We start from the raw sequence: 16,221 nt of genomic DNA, 5'->3' as shown, positions 1-16,221 counted from the left end.
GGAGGAGGCCCAGCAAGCTCCCGTTAGCATTTCGGCTGGATGGAGTTCCCAAAAAAGTAACGACACATCAAAGCATCATTCAGTGAGCCAATCAACAGCCAGGAAAGCTGGGCAGCTGCTGAGCCCTGGAAACTTCCAGGTACCATTGTTCATCTCTGCCTTGACCATTTTGCCAAGACTACATAATTGAGCAAGGATATAAACAAGATGCATTCACCAAGCCTCACAGCACCCTCTTCAGGGCCAGAGTGGGTCTGCATCCTGATCTCTACCCCTGTGGTCAGCAAAACCAGGACTTGAGCACCACTGTCCATGATCTCATCCATTCTCTTTGCAGTGGACAGAGCAGACACCACCAACTCCATTTTACTGGCTGGGATACAGAGGCTGCAAAAGGGCTCTTGCCATTTCCCCAGCAGCTTCTCTTACGCCCTTGCTTTCTGGCTTGTTGCAGTCTCTCACTGTTCCCACCCCTATTACTACTGTCTTCTGGCTTGCTTCCCATCCTGGCCATCAGAGAAGGGCAGCACACCACGAGCCCAGCACAGTGCTAGTGGAATCATTTCATTTTACATTTTCATGTATTTCTTGATGTGACTGTTACAGGAGGAGGTAGGAAGGCTGATACTTTAGACTTTATAATCTGCTCCATTGGGAACCCAGTATTTGCAATCCTATTCCCGAGGGAGTTTAAGGGAAGGTCTGGTAACTGGGTTCTGAGATAGGGCAGAAACCTGTGGCAAGGATTGGGCTCAGTTCCAATGTGGTAGGTTGTACAATTTTGGGCATCCCTCTTCTACCTACAGAATGGTCAGGAGGTTAGCAAGAAAAGCTTTGAACTTTCTAGATCCAAGGTCTTGGAGGAAACCTGCAGGAAACAAATGTATGTTTGTTTATAGGCAGCTGCAGCTTAAAGAACTATTCTATTTCCCTTGTAAATGATGAGCCAAGGAATCATGGCTTCACCCTGGCAGCTACACTCGATGCACATAAAATCTCAGCTTTATCCAGCAGGCACATGGCCAAGATCAAGTCCTGAGGGTCTACGGGGACTGCAGCTCACAGGTGAGAAGTCCTGAGCCAGGATCAGGGTCAGGGAGACTCTCCTGGGGGGGTGATATCTCTGCTTCAGTTCTTAGCTAGATAGTGGTCCCACTCTTGAAAAGGATAGAAGTTTGTGTTTGTTTGTGTGTTTGTTTGTTTTTAAAAACAGGATTTTCCAATAACAACAGTACAAATTTGGATATGGAAGAGGACCATCCATAGGCACACGTTTGTACAGAATCCACCAGGGTTGACCTATTGGAGAAGCTGGCTGGAGAGCTGGAGACAGCTACTTGAAGTCTGCTGCTTCTGCCTTCACCTATGGACACATGTGCAGATGGATAACGAGGAGTCTGAATTCTGTCCTGTTGCATCCTGAGAGTATGATAGAGACTCTAGACGTAGAAGTGGCCATATTAGTCAACATTACTTCTCCTAGCCACGATGATTCCTAGAGACTCTAGATGTGGAAACACCAAATTGAGTCATTGTTACTTCTCCTAATCATGAGACTATAGGATTTCTACATAGCATTCAGACATTCTATGGTATATATTCTATTCAGACACGAATGCTTCCCCACCACAGTGTTCTGTGTGTTGCAAGAGTCACCAACATGTCTCAGGAAACTGTTGGGGGAATCTTCTGAGCATTGCTGTTCTTGCAGCTACACCCTGTGAGAGGAAGCCATCGCAGGGCTTGAGGTTGTTGCCTCATGGGCACCACCTCAGATCCAGTCGGCATCAGACAGAATAGGAAGCCCAGAGAAAAGCTGAGCAATCCCTCTGTAGAGGAGGAGGCACCTGTGTGTATCTTTCAATTGAGTTCAGAGAGGAGGGAGCCCAGCGGGACCAAGCAGGGCTATATAGCATCACTGGGTAGGGACAATCTGCTGTTGGCTATGACCTAGGAGTACTCGTACAGAGATGTTGTCTTTGAGTCTATTCTCTTTTCATGCACTGAGCTAGAATGTTACACACAGGTAGTGGCTACTTTCTGGCATGGCCAGGGCTACAGTGCTTGCTGGATCCCAGAGCAGCAGCCCTAAGTTCACATGAGCACTGGATCACAGGGACCTGCATGTAGAAGGAAGGTCAGACTGAACTAGGGAGACTCTTCTGCATACTATCCATCCTGTCATCAAGTCACCCAATGCCAGAGGACAATCAGAGACATATTACTGACTTGTATTAGGCCTTAATTTTGTACATTGTTTCCAGTTAGAAAAGAGATGTTATTGTCTCAAGTATTCTGCAAGCACTGGTTGACTTAACGTACCAATGGCCAGGAAGGTGATGTGATGCCAGCCCAGTGCCTAAGTACCCAGTCTCCAAGCCTGCAGTCTCCTGTGGGGCTGGGAATGTCCTCACTCTGCTGTGCTCGCACAGGCCACTCACAGGAGGCTAAAGGGGGCTAGAAGGGCAGAAAAGCATCCCATCTTATGGCTAAGTCCTCGACACAGATAGATACTCAACTCTCATGTGTACCCGACTCCTCCTGATTCCTGGACCCCAGCACGGAAACAAGAAACACAGTATTAGGGTGAAAATGTACATTCTGGAAATGTACACCAAGGCCCCAAGTTGCTAACATGGCATCCAGAGGGTTCTTCATGAAGATATGACATCTACTGGCCTGGTGCTTACTCTTATCATGCCTATTGGAGTGGAGAAGCCAGGGTGCCCTTACAGCATTTATATCTGGATACCGTGCTCTTCCATTCCATGTTCCAGGGCCTGTTCCTGTTCTGAGTCCTCAGTGCTCTTCCCTGAGATGTAGCCTTGGTACTCGTTCTACCCAGGCACTGGCCCCATTGTGAGTAAATGGCCAGAATACCTGACCACAGTTGACTATAACGCAGAGGGTAGTCATGCCCAGGCTACCATGCCCTGGCTGCACCCTGGATGCACAAGCCTCCTTAAAGAATCTCTTTACTCTTTTTGATGTTCCTATATACATATGTGCATAGTGCTTATGTGTGTAGAGAAAGGTATGTATGTATGTATGTATGTATGTATGTATGTATGTATGCACATGTGTACAAATGGTATTTGTGATGCACAATGTGTGTGTGTGTGTGTGTGCCTGTGATATGTGTAAAGTGCATGTATGTCTGACATGTGATGTGTATGATGTGTGGGTTTATGAGCACTGTATGAATGTGGTATATGCATAGTATAGGCATATGTTTGTGGTGTGTGTGTGAGTGTGTGTTTTGCACTTGGGAACATCTGGTGGAGTCCTTTAGTTCTCACACTAGCTGGCCTGTTGCAGACAGGAAATAGCCTCCCCTGGAGAGTCTAAGCATCCAGACACACAGGGATGGGCCTGCAAATGAACATGGTCTGGCCAGAAACACCCTTCACGCCCTTAATGAAGAACAGTCCCATTCCAGAGGAAGCAAGATAAAACCAAAAGAAAACCAGAAACCACACTGACCTTTCATCACATGAAAATTCTTATATGGGAAAGCAACCAAGTTCCTGGGAATCAGATCTTTAAGTCCCCATTGCTCTCTGTGGATTCAAACCCACTGACCTGCTAAAAGCTGGGGCATTCCAGAATTCTCACTACCCGTAATCGGCTCATCCCCTGCCAGAACTGCCCATGACTGCATCTCAAATTGCACAACTGAGCCAAACACGTGGACTCCCCTCACAGAAGCCAAGGAAATGTGAAGCTTCCTCCCTCGACTTCAGCCAGCTGTTATCTTAGCCCTTGCATGAGAATAAAAGTAGAGAGGCTGCCCAGTGGAGATGCTCCAGCCAGAAAGGACAGAAGGAAGACACTGGCAAACTGCTCTGCGGGTTCTGAGGGCTGATCTCCCATTGCCTGACACGGATGCTCAGGAATGGGCTCTGCAGCTGTGGTGAAGTTGAAGCAACTGAAGATAGTCTGATGAGAGACTATCTTGTGGTCAGTGGATGGGTGGGTGGGCCCAATGGGATAATGAGCATCCTAATAACAGGATCAAAAAGGGTCAGATAAAAGTGAATGACATGGACTGGGGTGTGGGTGAGAGGTACATCACTGCTTATGGTATAGCTATTTTTTCACTTCCATGACAAAATATGGTACAAAGCAGTTGGGGGAAGGGAGGGAGGGTTTGCTCTGGCTCACAGTTTGAGGGAACACAGTCCATCAGAAGAGAAGGCTCCGTGGGGGTGGAAGCATAAAGTGGTTGGGCAAATGTGACCACAGTCACAAAGCAGTAGGTGTGGAATGCTGGTGTTCTTCTCCTCCCCTCCCCTTGTCCCCTTCAATGTGGCACCCTAACCCATAGAATGCTGCTGAGTTCATGGGGCGGGGGGACTCTTCCCTCATCAGATAAGTCTCTCTGGAAACACCCACAGACCATGTGTATCCTAGGTGGCTCTCCATCCTGTCAAAAATGACCATCAAAACTAAGTATCACATTTAGTATGGACAATAGAGAAAGAGAAAAAAAGGAGAAAAAGAAGGAAGGCTTGATTTCAGACTTCAGACTTCCAGAACTGTAAAGGGTAAATTTATGTTGTTTTAAACCACTAAATTTGTTGAGATTTTACAGTAACAGATGCGAGGTTTTGAGTGGTAGTGGTTGGGAAGGACACTGAAGTGGATCACTGGGGAGTGAAGAATTTTTCATGGAAGTTATTAAAGCTGTGGACAGACAGAGTCAGAGGCATGGCTGTGGCTCCAGAGATCTTTCAGGACACAGCACCGGAAACAGACTGTGTGGTGGGTACTTTGAAGAGAGGAAATTAGGGCCTCAGGGCAGAAGGGGGGTTATCTTCTTATGTTTTCTGAAGCTAGGGGATGTCTCACAGTATAAGCCTGCAGCCGGACTTTCTAATTCCTAGGCAGGAGGCAGGGACATTGGTGGGAATAGAATGTCTGGCTTCTAATGTAAGCTTTGATATAAGCTGACTCCTTAGGTGAGAGATCCTGGCACTGGGAACTCTGTTAGCTAGGGGCTCAGTAGGATGCTTGTCAGTATCTACAAAGGGGAGAGAGAGAGAGATGCAGATATTGGGGCCCGAGTAGCAACTGAGTCTGACATGACATTCTTATCGCAGGAATAAGAAGCTGATACAGTATGCAAAATACTAGAGGATCAACAACAGAGTTTGTGGTCAACTAAACTGAGCACTTAAATATTTTCCTCAGCGTCAGAAAGACCCTAACAAGCCCTCTGTGTCTGTCAGCATAGCACCCTTAGTTGTAACTGTACAAAAAGGAGAGAACAGGATCCAGATGAAGGTGGTGTGCAGGTGATGGAGGGGGGTCCTCTCACTGCCTCCTCTTGAAGGAAGATGAAATATTGTAACTTGTTTAGGAGCCCACGGCCCCGATCTGGGACTGAGAACAAAGCAGAACAAGCTCCCAGGCATGCCAAGGCAGGGCTGTTGATAAGGCATTCCTAAGAACATCTTGGCCGTAAAGATGAAAAGGTATTCAAGGACAAATGGGGCTACATTATCTAAGCTAACACCATCTGGCCGGAATCTCCCCTCAATCCGAGGAAAGGCAGGGTCATCTTATCTAAAGTTCACACCATCTGGCCGGAATCTCCTTTCTGTTACCCCTTGGCGACGAGTAAAGTCATATACATCAACTGGTTGTTATGTGAACAAAGATAAGCCCCAAGCCCACCGGAACAAAGCTCTGATGCCCCTTTTTGCTGACATGTAACCTTTCTGTTAATGAATCAATCCCGTGCCTTTGTCAAATTCCTTTGCTTCTTTAAAAACCCCTAGCTTACGAGCCTCAGGGCCGACTCCCCTGCCTCCTGCACGAGGTCGGCCCAGAGCTCTGCCAATAAAACCTCGTGCGTCTTGCAACAAGAGAGGATTCTTGTGTTCCTGGGTGCTTCCTGTTCCTGGACTAGAGTGGGGGTCTCTAAATTTGGGATCCTACACTCTCACTAAAAAATGACTGTGCAGAATTGCCCTGGGTAGCTAGTGAGTGTGTTTGTGTGTTCCTGTGCTCTTCTCTCTCTCTCTCTCTCTCTCTCTCTCTCTCTCTCTCTCTCTCTCTCTCTGTGTGTGTGTGTGTGTGTGTGTGTGTGTGTGTGTGTAGGGCCCAATCTACCCAGGCTTTGGGTTAACTCCATATTTCCATTGTGTGACCATTTCTTCTTCCTTCCTCATTTGGAAGATGGAAGCAATACTTCATACCCAGTAGTAATACTGACATGGGAGTCTACTGTAGAGAGTGCCTGAGCCTCCATTGGAGACTGACTTTCAAGCTTCAAGGATCTTTGAATAACCAAATTGAACTCTTCAGTGCGATAGTAGGTGTTGAGCTGCTGTGGTGTCTGTCACGTGAGTCTGTGACATTGACCCCTTACTTCCTTAGCTGGTCAAAAATAGCTTAAGCCAGCGGGCTGTTAATGATGGTGATGGTTTTAAGGAGCATGTCCAAACTGGCTTTTTTTTTCTATGTGGGAGCAGATAAGGAGAAAAAGTTGGCTTGGCTCTCTCTGGTAGTATATATTAAGCTGCCAATACGAACCAAGCCACTTCTAACACTCATCTGCAGGGCTGAAGAGGGTTGAGCCACTGCTGTGGAATCCATTCTTGCTTCTCACTTAGTTTTGTGGCCCATATGCTGATTTCTACTTGGGGTGCCTAGTTTCATAAGATATACACATGGTTTCTAAATGTTCCTAAACAATGACTATTATTTTTGTAGGGCTTGGGACACGTTCTATTGTTTTAGATGCTGGTAAGACATCCTGGGTTTTCTTCATTGTTAGTTCTAGCCCTGGTTTTGATGGCAAGACAGAGTTGGGTGAAATGCCAGCCACTGTAGCATTCCCATAGTTCCCTATGTGCCTCTCTCTCAGTAGGGCACATCAATGACTTCATTAACTTGCAGAGAAACCAAGCTGGCCAGTGTTTTCTCTTCTGACATCTGGAAACCAAGATGGAGTCTTGTATGGAGAAAGTGCTCAAAGGGCCTCAGTCTCTGTTGTCTTAAAATACAGGGAGCTCGCCGGGCATGGTGGTAATCACCTTTAATCACAGCACTCGGGAGGCAGAGGCAGGCAGATTTCTGAGTTCAAGGCCAGCCTGGTCTACAAAGTGAGCTCCAGGACAGCCAGGGCTACACAGAGAAACCCTCTCTCAAAAAAAAAAAAAAAAAAAAATACAGGGAGCTCAGGTTCTGAGAAAGCAGGAACCCAGCCAGGCAACCTATGCATTACTGAGGAGTCAGGGCAAATGAGATCAATTTGTGGGCTTCAAGAGGGCCCAGCAAGTGGCCCTTTGTCACCTGGCTTCCCCACAGGGAACTCACACTCCTCAAAGGCTTTTGCCCAGCCCAGGAAGGGCTGTGGCAGCAATGTTGCCTTTGATCTATTAGTCACAAAAACATCAGAAAAAAGGTAAATCAGTTGTTTGAGGCCTTCTGAAAAAAAGGTCTTCTGACAGTTTCCCCTCCCACAGCTCAGCACAAGCCAGACAGAAGGCTCAGAAGGGAGCTTGCTTTCCAGGGCAGAGACAGGAGGCTAATGATGAGTGAGCTCTTTCCCTCTGGGTTTGAAGCAGTGTGCATCACTGTGCCCTGGGGCCAGGCACAGCCAGGTAGAACACTGGGGCATGCCCTGAGACAAGCCAGCAGACAGCACAGGGGATGATGGCAACCCCATTGGAGCTGCCCCAGCTAGCCTGTGTTTTTCTGAAGTCCCTGCATCCTGCAGCGAAGCTAAGCAGGCAGGAGTCCTGTGCACAGGTTTCAGCTATGATAAAGCTCCTTTCCTCTGTCAGAGAGGAATCATATGAGATTCATTGTCTTGAAATACACATCTACAGCCGGGCGTGGTGGTGCACGCCTCTAATCCTAGCACTCGGGAGGCAGAGGCAGGTGAATTTCTGAGTTCTAGGCCAGCCTGGTCTACAGAGTGAGTTCCAGGACAGCCAGGGCTACACAGAGAAACCTGTCTCAAAAAAAAAAAGAAAGAAAGAAAGAAAAAGAAAAAGAAAAAGAAAAAGAAAAAGAAAAAGAAAAAGAAAAAGGAATAAACATCTACAGCCTGAGAACAACCTACACTGCCACAAATCAAACAAATGCCCAGACTGGCAAAGTCAGGTTTTTCTTCCTTAGAAGAAATTCTTTTGCCAAAGAAATTGCTCAGCATGGTTCAGAAAGCAGGCCTTAGGAGCTAGTGGCCTGGCAGGCTAGAGACCTTCCTTGCTCAGGATTCTTGGCTACAATGAGCCTGCTAGGTTCCAAGTACCTTAGAAAGACTTGAGTTACTGTGGCATGCTGGCACTGACCACACTCACTAAAAAGTATAAAATAGGAAATGGCATTTATTCCTGTGATTGTGTCTGTTGTTTTACTTTCCTCCATGTTCTGACAAAAGCCACTTAAGGATTTGGTTTTGGCTCACAGTTTGGGTCTATAGTCCACATCAGAAAGGGAAGCATCCATCCATCCATCCATCATCTATCCATCTATCCATCATCCATGGATCATCCATCATCCAGGTTAGGCAGATGCTCACATGCATCCATATGCAGTAAATCAGAGGGAATGAAAGCGAGTACTGAGCTAGCTTTCTCCTTTTTAATTCATCCTAGGGATCCCAAGACATTCTTAGATGATCTTCCTATCTCTGTTAACTCAGTTTATGAACTCCTTACAGATATTCCCAGAAGTTTGTTTCCAAGGTGATCCTATATCTCACCCAGGTGGCAAACAGTATTAACCATTACACCCTCTAACCATTCATCTATCCACCTATCCATCCATCTATCCATCCATCCATCCATTCATCCATCAGCCATCCATCTATCTATTCATCAGCCATCCAACCATCCATCATCCATCCATCCATCTGTCCATCATCCATTCATCCATTTATCTATCATCCATCGATCTATTTATTCACGTACCCATCAGTCCATCCATCCATCCATCCATCCATCCACCCTTCCTTCATCCATATATGTCTCTAGTGAGCCTTAACTTACCAGACCCCCTGAGTGAACAACTTGGAGTTGGAATCGATGCAAAAGCAAGAGGAATTTTATTGTTCCAGCATGCTGGGGTTGCCCTGCAAATGAAGGAGAGAGAGAACGACCCTATACAGCGTGTTTGGCAAGTATTTATACAGTTTTCAGAGCAGCAGCCATTAGGCACAATGTTATTGGCAGAACAGTGTGACTTTTAAACTGATTGGTCTTTAGGGAATGGGGTGGGAAGGACTTCCCTTGTCTGTAGGTGGTTTCAGAATGTGTCCCCTACCGGCAGGTGGCTGATGGTTGGTTGTGTCACCCCACCCTCACCCCAGTCCCTGTGGTCTGAGGAATATAGTGAGCCCCTCCCTTCTGGAGGGGAGGGGAACCTAAGTTCTCTATGACCTTTCTCTTTCAGGAGGAGAGGAATCGGGTGGAATTTTCCAAAGTTTCTGAGCTGACCTCTTCATATCCAGCCACCCACCTATCAGTCTATCCATCAATCCCCTGATCCATCCATCCATCCATCCATCCATCCATCCATCATCTATCCATCCATCCATCCATCCATCCATCCATCATCCATCCACCCACCTATCAGTCCATCCACCAATCCCCTGATCCATCCATCCTCTATCTAAGCATCTATTACTCAGTCCCTCCCTTCATCCCACTGTCCACCCACCCATCCATTCTCTGCCTTGTTCCAAGAAGGGGCAGACACTTAGTATTACCAGAATTACTTGATACCTAATAAATAAAGGAAAAAGTTGAGACAGAACAAAATAGGGAACAAAAAGGGAGAAATGGTAAAAAGAAAAGGAAAGCTATGTGAACTCAAGTTGGTTTTTTTATTAGCAATCTTCCATTGAACAGCAGTAAAAACGGATTCTCCAAAAGACAGTTCTCTACACTTAAAAAAGCAACACGTGGCTAACAATGAATAAGACATGCAACTATGGGTTCATTTTTATTTATTTGTTTTGAGACTGTGTCTCACTATGTAGCCTATGCTAGCCTCAGACTAACAGAGATTCATCTGCCTCTGTCTGCCATGTGTAGGCATTAAAGGGGAGCATCATCGCACCCAGTGATTGTGAGTTAGGAGACATCAGAACCAACATTATCCACAGAAGCTTCTGGCAGTGTGTGACCTATGCCCTGGCTGCCATGGTTCCCTAAGCTGTGTGCCACAGATGAGCTGCTCCATATCCTGTCACTGAGATGAGTTAAAGTTTTGGGGGGGTCACCCTTCTAGGTATATAGTCTAGGAGCAGAAAATGTCATCTGCTAGGTCTGGGGCGGGACTCAGCCCCTGACACACACAGCTCCTCCCAAGGAAATGGGGCCTACCCTGCACAGGTAAAGCCAGCATTTGCCTGGGACACAGCAAAGACAGCCAAGGAAGATACACTTTATAAAACATTTGGAGTGGAGAGAATGGAACCAGGGCTTGGGAGAACAGTGTGAGGACCCACTAAGAGGCTAACGAGGGAGATTCAGGATGATGGAGACCTGCTCATGAGCACATGAGCCCCTGAATATGATTCCATGCTCCCTACAAACTCTCAGCTGAGGGAGAGAAGATTTCCCACACTGCTGTAGTCAAGTTGAGCTGCTCTAGTGGCAGTGAGCCCTTCAGTTACACAACTAGGAGTTGACCTCACTCTGCAAGCCTCTGGAGCAGGAGGGATAAGGAAAGGGAATTCCCTTTTGCCTTGGCTGCTTAGGTATGAATCCCCAGGGTTATACTCTGTCTCTGGAGATGTGGCCAATGATCTGCTCCTGGCCCATGTCAGATACCAGCCAGGGAGTGCAGGGGGCTGACACACCTTCCCAGTTGGCTCCTCTCTATATCCAGGGGCTTGACTGGGCTATAATTCTTGTAGAGGAGTATGCCAAGGAGAGAAGTTGTCCTGGTTTGTTTTCCTGTTGTGATAAAAATCCCTTGGCAAAAACAACTCAGGGAACAAAGGGTTTGTTTTAGCTTCAGTTCTAGGTTTGTCTTCCATGGTAAGGAAGTTTGAAAAACTTCATTACAGTGAATTCACAGTCAGGGAGCAAAGAAGGGTGGTGGACAGATGCACACTGCTCCGCTTGCATAGTGAATTGACAACCCCAACCATTGAAGCTTCTTTGGAAATGGCTGTCTCTGAATCAAACATGTTGGGTGAGTGTACAGAGCTTCCTTTGGGCAGAAGGGATGTTTTGAGGGCTTCCTGGGAGTGTGATGGACACTGTTCAGTTGCCATAGGTTGAACCTGGCAGCCTGTGACCCATATATTCACTCACAAGTACATCTAGCACTGTGTGTTCTTAGCAGAACACAGATGAGGTCCCTGTGTTCCTACACATCAAAATTCTACTGGAGGGAGGTCTCTAGGGCATTCGTTACATCTCTCAGGACTGACGCTAGGGGGCTGCTTCTGAGAAAATCCTCCCTTTTCACACTGGCAAATCCAGTTGGCACCTGTGAACATCCAGTCAGCCTGACAGTGCCTGCTCAGAAGCCTACAAGGAGCAGCTGGCTTTACAGAAAGGGCTTTCAGAAGCTATGCTGTGGATATAGAGTCAAGGCCATGGTTAGAATCATCCTGATGACCTGGGAGAGTGTGTGCTTCCAGGCGCTGGCATGTCTCCAGAAACCAGCCCTCCTAACACTGCATCCCCATGGCTGGTACTAGCTCTTTTCTGGTTTGTTCATCAAGATCCCGTTAACTGTTATCTGAAGCTATTTATCTCCCAGTAAACATCAACAACTGAGAAAATGGTCAGTTATTGTTGGGTTTTGGATGGTGGTGGCGGGGTAGGGTGTCCAAGAGGAACCCTTAAAGATTACTAGGGATTAAGACACTTATTAGAAGAGCTATTAATTCCATGGACAGGTAGAGAAGCAACAGCATGATGGAGTCTCCAGAGAGAGAGAGAGAGAGAGAGAGAGAGAGAAATCAGAGTCCATAAGGCAGAAGAAGACATCTCTTCTTAGTCCTCCGAGGAGAGGCTGGGTTTCACAGTAAGTCTGCAGCAGGCTCTCTGGTTCCCAAGGCTAAAGGGAGGGAAGGAGGTGGTAGCAGAGTGTGAATACCATCAATACCCCTTTTGATGGTAACTCACTTCCCAGGGGAGAGACCCCCACACCCACAGCCACCCTCTCACCCCACCCCACCCCATACCCCTCCACCCCAGCACTGGGGTTGTCTGTTAGCTCTGGACTCATAGACAATATCTCAGTCAGGGGGCCCATCTGTATCCTTGAGGGAGAAACTGCTGCTGCAGATACTGTGACCTGAGTGGAGCCAACCGCTAACATCACATCCTTACAGCTATTCTGCTGCAGAATGCTTTCCCTGTGAACTGCTAGAGGAAGCAAATTCCAGATTTATCAGCAGCGAGAAACTCCTGGGACTTCCTGCCTCCCTAAGCATCCACTGAAGAGATGAACTTGGCCAAGTTCCTCTGCACCTATGAGTGTGAGTTGCTGCCCCCTACAAGAACAGGGAACATGGTCACTGTCCTCTGGCTAGTGGTGTCTGCAAGCACTTTGCAAAAAAGATTATCCTCTATAAAGTGAAGTCTAGGCAGGCAGTCTCTGCACATCTCCAAACTATGCCTGTTTGACAGCTTGCTTGTATAGCATATTCAGACCCATGTTTTTGAATCTAGGAGTTTCTTCAATGCTGTTTTGTTTAACTAAAGATCTTAGCTGGCATTCTTTACAGTTCTAGAACCAGGCAATGATTTATTCAGCAAAGTAGAATGTGTCCTCTAAGTCGGCTTTTAATCTGTTAAACAAGAATTCCTTTATGACTCGACACGGCTTTCAGGGCCAACAACTTACATGTCTAACTGGCAGAGTCCTACAAACCCATCACCCTGCATTTAGATGGAGCCTTGGCAAAGGCTTCCTCAGAGTTTCAAGAACTTTCTCTCAGGATGAATAATTCTGACTGAAGTTTCCCCAAAGTCTGCCTTAGACCACAGAGAGAAGAACCCCCTGTTTGAATTGACTTTGCTAGCAAGTCCCCTCTTTCCAGTCTGTCTCCCCCCCCCACCCCACCCCACCCCCCGCTTCCTACCCTACCTGCCCAGTCTATACCACCACCACCCCTCCCCACCCCCCTGGCCCTCTGCTGCACAGGCAGCCTGCTGTGGAGATTGGCTCTCAGTGAGAGAAAGTTGCAGAGCCAGCCAGATCAAACCTCATGCTGGCTTCATCTTTGAAGTAAATCACACACATCTTTCAAAATCAAGATCATTTTCTGCTAGAAATATCTGACTTTTATGTGGCTTTTTGCAACAGTGTTTATTTTAAACTTAAGATCACACCAAAGAAAGGAATGCAATTTTTTATCATTATCAGGAAAAGCACACAGAGAGGGTGTGCTTGAAAGGAGTCAGATGTTGGAGTAGTTACCGAGTTTGTGTTGGGTCACATCTTGCCCTCTTTCATGTGCCTCCATCTTCCTTCCATGTCTCTTTTTTTTTCTGTGACAAAATACTCTGACGAAAGTAACTTAGTGGAGTGGAGGGGTGGGTGGGTTTATTCTCACTCACAGTACTAGGTAAGTCTCTCAAGAAGCAGAGAGCAAGACATGTGTACATGCAGCTAGCACATGTGCACGCAGGTAGTATGTGTGCATGCAACTTTCTTTCTCTACCTCCCCAGTTCAGGTCCCCCTGACCAGGTAAAGATGCCACTCCAAATTGGGGTCTTCCCACCTCAATTAACTTAATGAAGACAATCCCCTGTAGAGGAGCCAGAGGCCTATTTCCCAGATGATTCTGTATTCTGCCAAGCTGACAACAAACATGAACTGACCCAGGGAATGATGTTCAGTGGTCATGGGTAGAGGAGCGGGTGGCTGAGTGAACAGACGCCTCCTGGGTCTCAGTCCAGAAATCTCAGCAAACATCACACAGGGCCAGTCAAAAGAAACTAAGCCACCAGCAAGTCAGATTCTAAGACCTTATGAATGTAACCCGTGTCAGGCTTCCAGAGGGAGAAGTGGTACCGGTCACACAAACTTGAAGATGGAAGGTACGTGAGTAGGGATGGGTGAGGTGGGGGATACAGTGGAGCTCCCACAGCTGAGCAGGACCCACTGGAGTCTGGACACAGTGGCCCAGCATAATAAGTTGTGTGCTAGTAAAGACTAACTCCTGCTTCACCTGTGTAACTGTGGAATAAGGTGTTGCAGGAATTATTAAAAAGAATGGCAAGCGCCTGCACTACACCAGATCGCTGTCTTCCCAACTCTGGTTCCCTTGTCTCATAGCTGCTGTACCTTCTTAGCCCTAAACGCCCTGCGGTTGGTCCCAAATTCCAGTAACCCAGTAAATCAAAACTCTTATACTTAATCAGTCAGATTTATATATCAATAAATTTTTTTGTTTGGTTTTGTGTGTTGGTTAGTTGGTTTTTCAAGACAGGGTTTCTCTGTGTAGCTGTCCTGGAACTCACTTTGTAGACCAGGCTGACCTTGAACTCAGAAATCCTACTGCCTCTGCCTCCTGAGTGCTGGGATCAAAGGCGTGCACCACCATGTCTGGCATCAATAAATTCTTAATTCACAAGATGCTCACACAATAATTTCAGAGCCAATTGATAGTGATACAAGCTGCCCAGCTCCATTAGACAAGCTATCCCAATTATTCGATCCTCTTATTATATTCACAGCTACTTGTAGCTATTTAAAGCCATTTAGAATCTGAATCGTGTTTCTCCTACTCCATCTTCCTTCCCCTCTCCCTACCTGTCTCCCCTGTCTCCATCTCTGCAACTCTTTGCTTTGTCTCCCTTTTCCCTGTCTAATCACAGGCTTCTTGTTGTATTAATATTTAACACAATTGGACAGGGAAAACTCTGCTACAATAAGGGAATTTTAAGTTTCTCTCTGTGCGTGACGTTTTTCCTAAACAGAATGAATCTTAAATTTAGATGTGTGGGCTGGGTAATGTGGAAAAGTATCTGTGTTGTCTGAGAGCTGAGAGCATCAGTAACTAAGAGCAGTAACTTGAGCAGTCGTGTACTCTGGGGACAAGATAGTGTCAATGGGACAGTCGCAAGTGTAAAAACCTCAAGAGAGAGGCAAACCCTTAGTGAGAATCAGTCACTGGGAGAGAAAGAAGACCCAGCAGCAATGGTGGGAAGACCCTGGGGCTGCAGAGGGCTTTCGCCAATGGAGGGTGACACAACCCATGGGAAAAAGAAAAGACTGAATATGAGTATTCAAACAGTACTGACAGAGTGGTTAGCCCATGATAATAACAGCTCACCAGGCACTAGGGGCTACTGTGCTTTTCAGACCACCCTAGGATCACCTCAAGAGAGATGAGTAGGGACCTGTTCTAATATGGAACCCTGAGGACAGAAAGTTAAACAACATAGTTAGGGCTGTTCTACTATTTAAAATCAGTGATTACCAATGCTACTATGAGTTCTTGTTTGTGGAGTGCATTCAATGGGCTGTGTGCTTTCCCACGAACTTATGTGCTTCATTTTTAGAATAACTTACAATATAAGTTTTTCATTTACATTGCTAATTAGTTAATTCTTTGGCTGAGTATACCCCCCTACACACACACACCATACACACACATGCACAGACATACACTACATTATAAAATTAGTAGGAACAAAGGATTCATAAGGAACAGTGTGTGTACAGATTGCCAGCACTAGCCCAGTCCCACAGGGAGCATGCACAGTGCTGACTAGAAAGACAGCAGGCCCCGCTGGTGCTCTGCTCTGTACTTGACGGTGCTCCCTTCATCTCCACACAGCAGAGCCACATCCTTTGGAGGTAAGTGCGCACTAGTGCACACACAGCTGCTTTGCTGTCTCAATGATTGCACAGAATCCCCTTCTATAAATGAGCTATAATTTATTCAGCCAGAACCCTTAAGGAACGTTTGGATGGCTGCCAAGCCTTTGCTTTTTAAACCCCGTTTGCACAAGGGATACCATGATTTCACAAATGGCCAACTGCCCAGACTCAGCTTCGCAAAGCCGATCCCTGCAGATCCCTGAGACCACCTCATGGGGTTTTCTTTCCCAGTTCCAGTCCTAAGCAAGGCCATATTTTCTCTCCACAGACGTCAACTAAAACAACACATCACAGTCTACAGGCAGGAACAAAACTGGGATCCAGCTGTCTCCGTAGGCCACACTAAACATACTGCAATATGTAAAACAGTGCCCTCTTTTCACTAATTTCTAACAGTATAATTT

The 16,221-nt window shown here is 46.6% G+C and overlaps 2 long non-coding RNA genes across 2 annotated transcripts in view; both read right to left on the bottom strand.

Annotated features, from left to right (window-relative positions):
* Gm36684 overlaps nt 1-16,221 on the bottom strand; it is a 160,729-nt gene that overhangs the window by 115,188 nt on the left and 29,320 nt on the right. The window lies entirely within an intron of this gene.
* Gm10512 (predicted gene 10512) lies at nt 9,824-10,993 on the bottom strand. The gene has a single exon (NR_033458.1). It is a non-coding gene; the product is annotated as a predicted gene 10512 (long non-coding RNA).

The sequence above is a fragment of the Mus musculus genome, chromosome 17, assembly GCF_000001635.26.
Source record: "Mus musculus strain C57BL/6J chromosome 17, GRCm38.p6 C57BL/6J".
NCBI lineage: Eukaryota > Metazoa > Chordata > Mammalia > Rodentia > Muridae > Mus > Mus musculus.
This window is presented reverse-complemented; position numbering and strand designations above follow the sequence as displayed.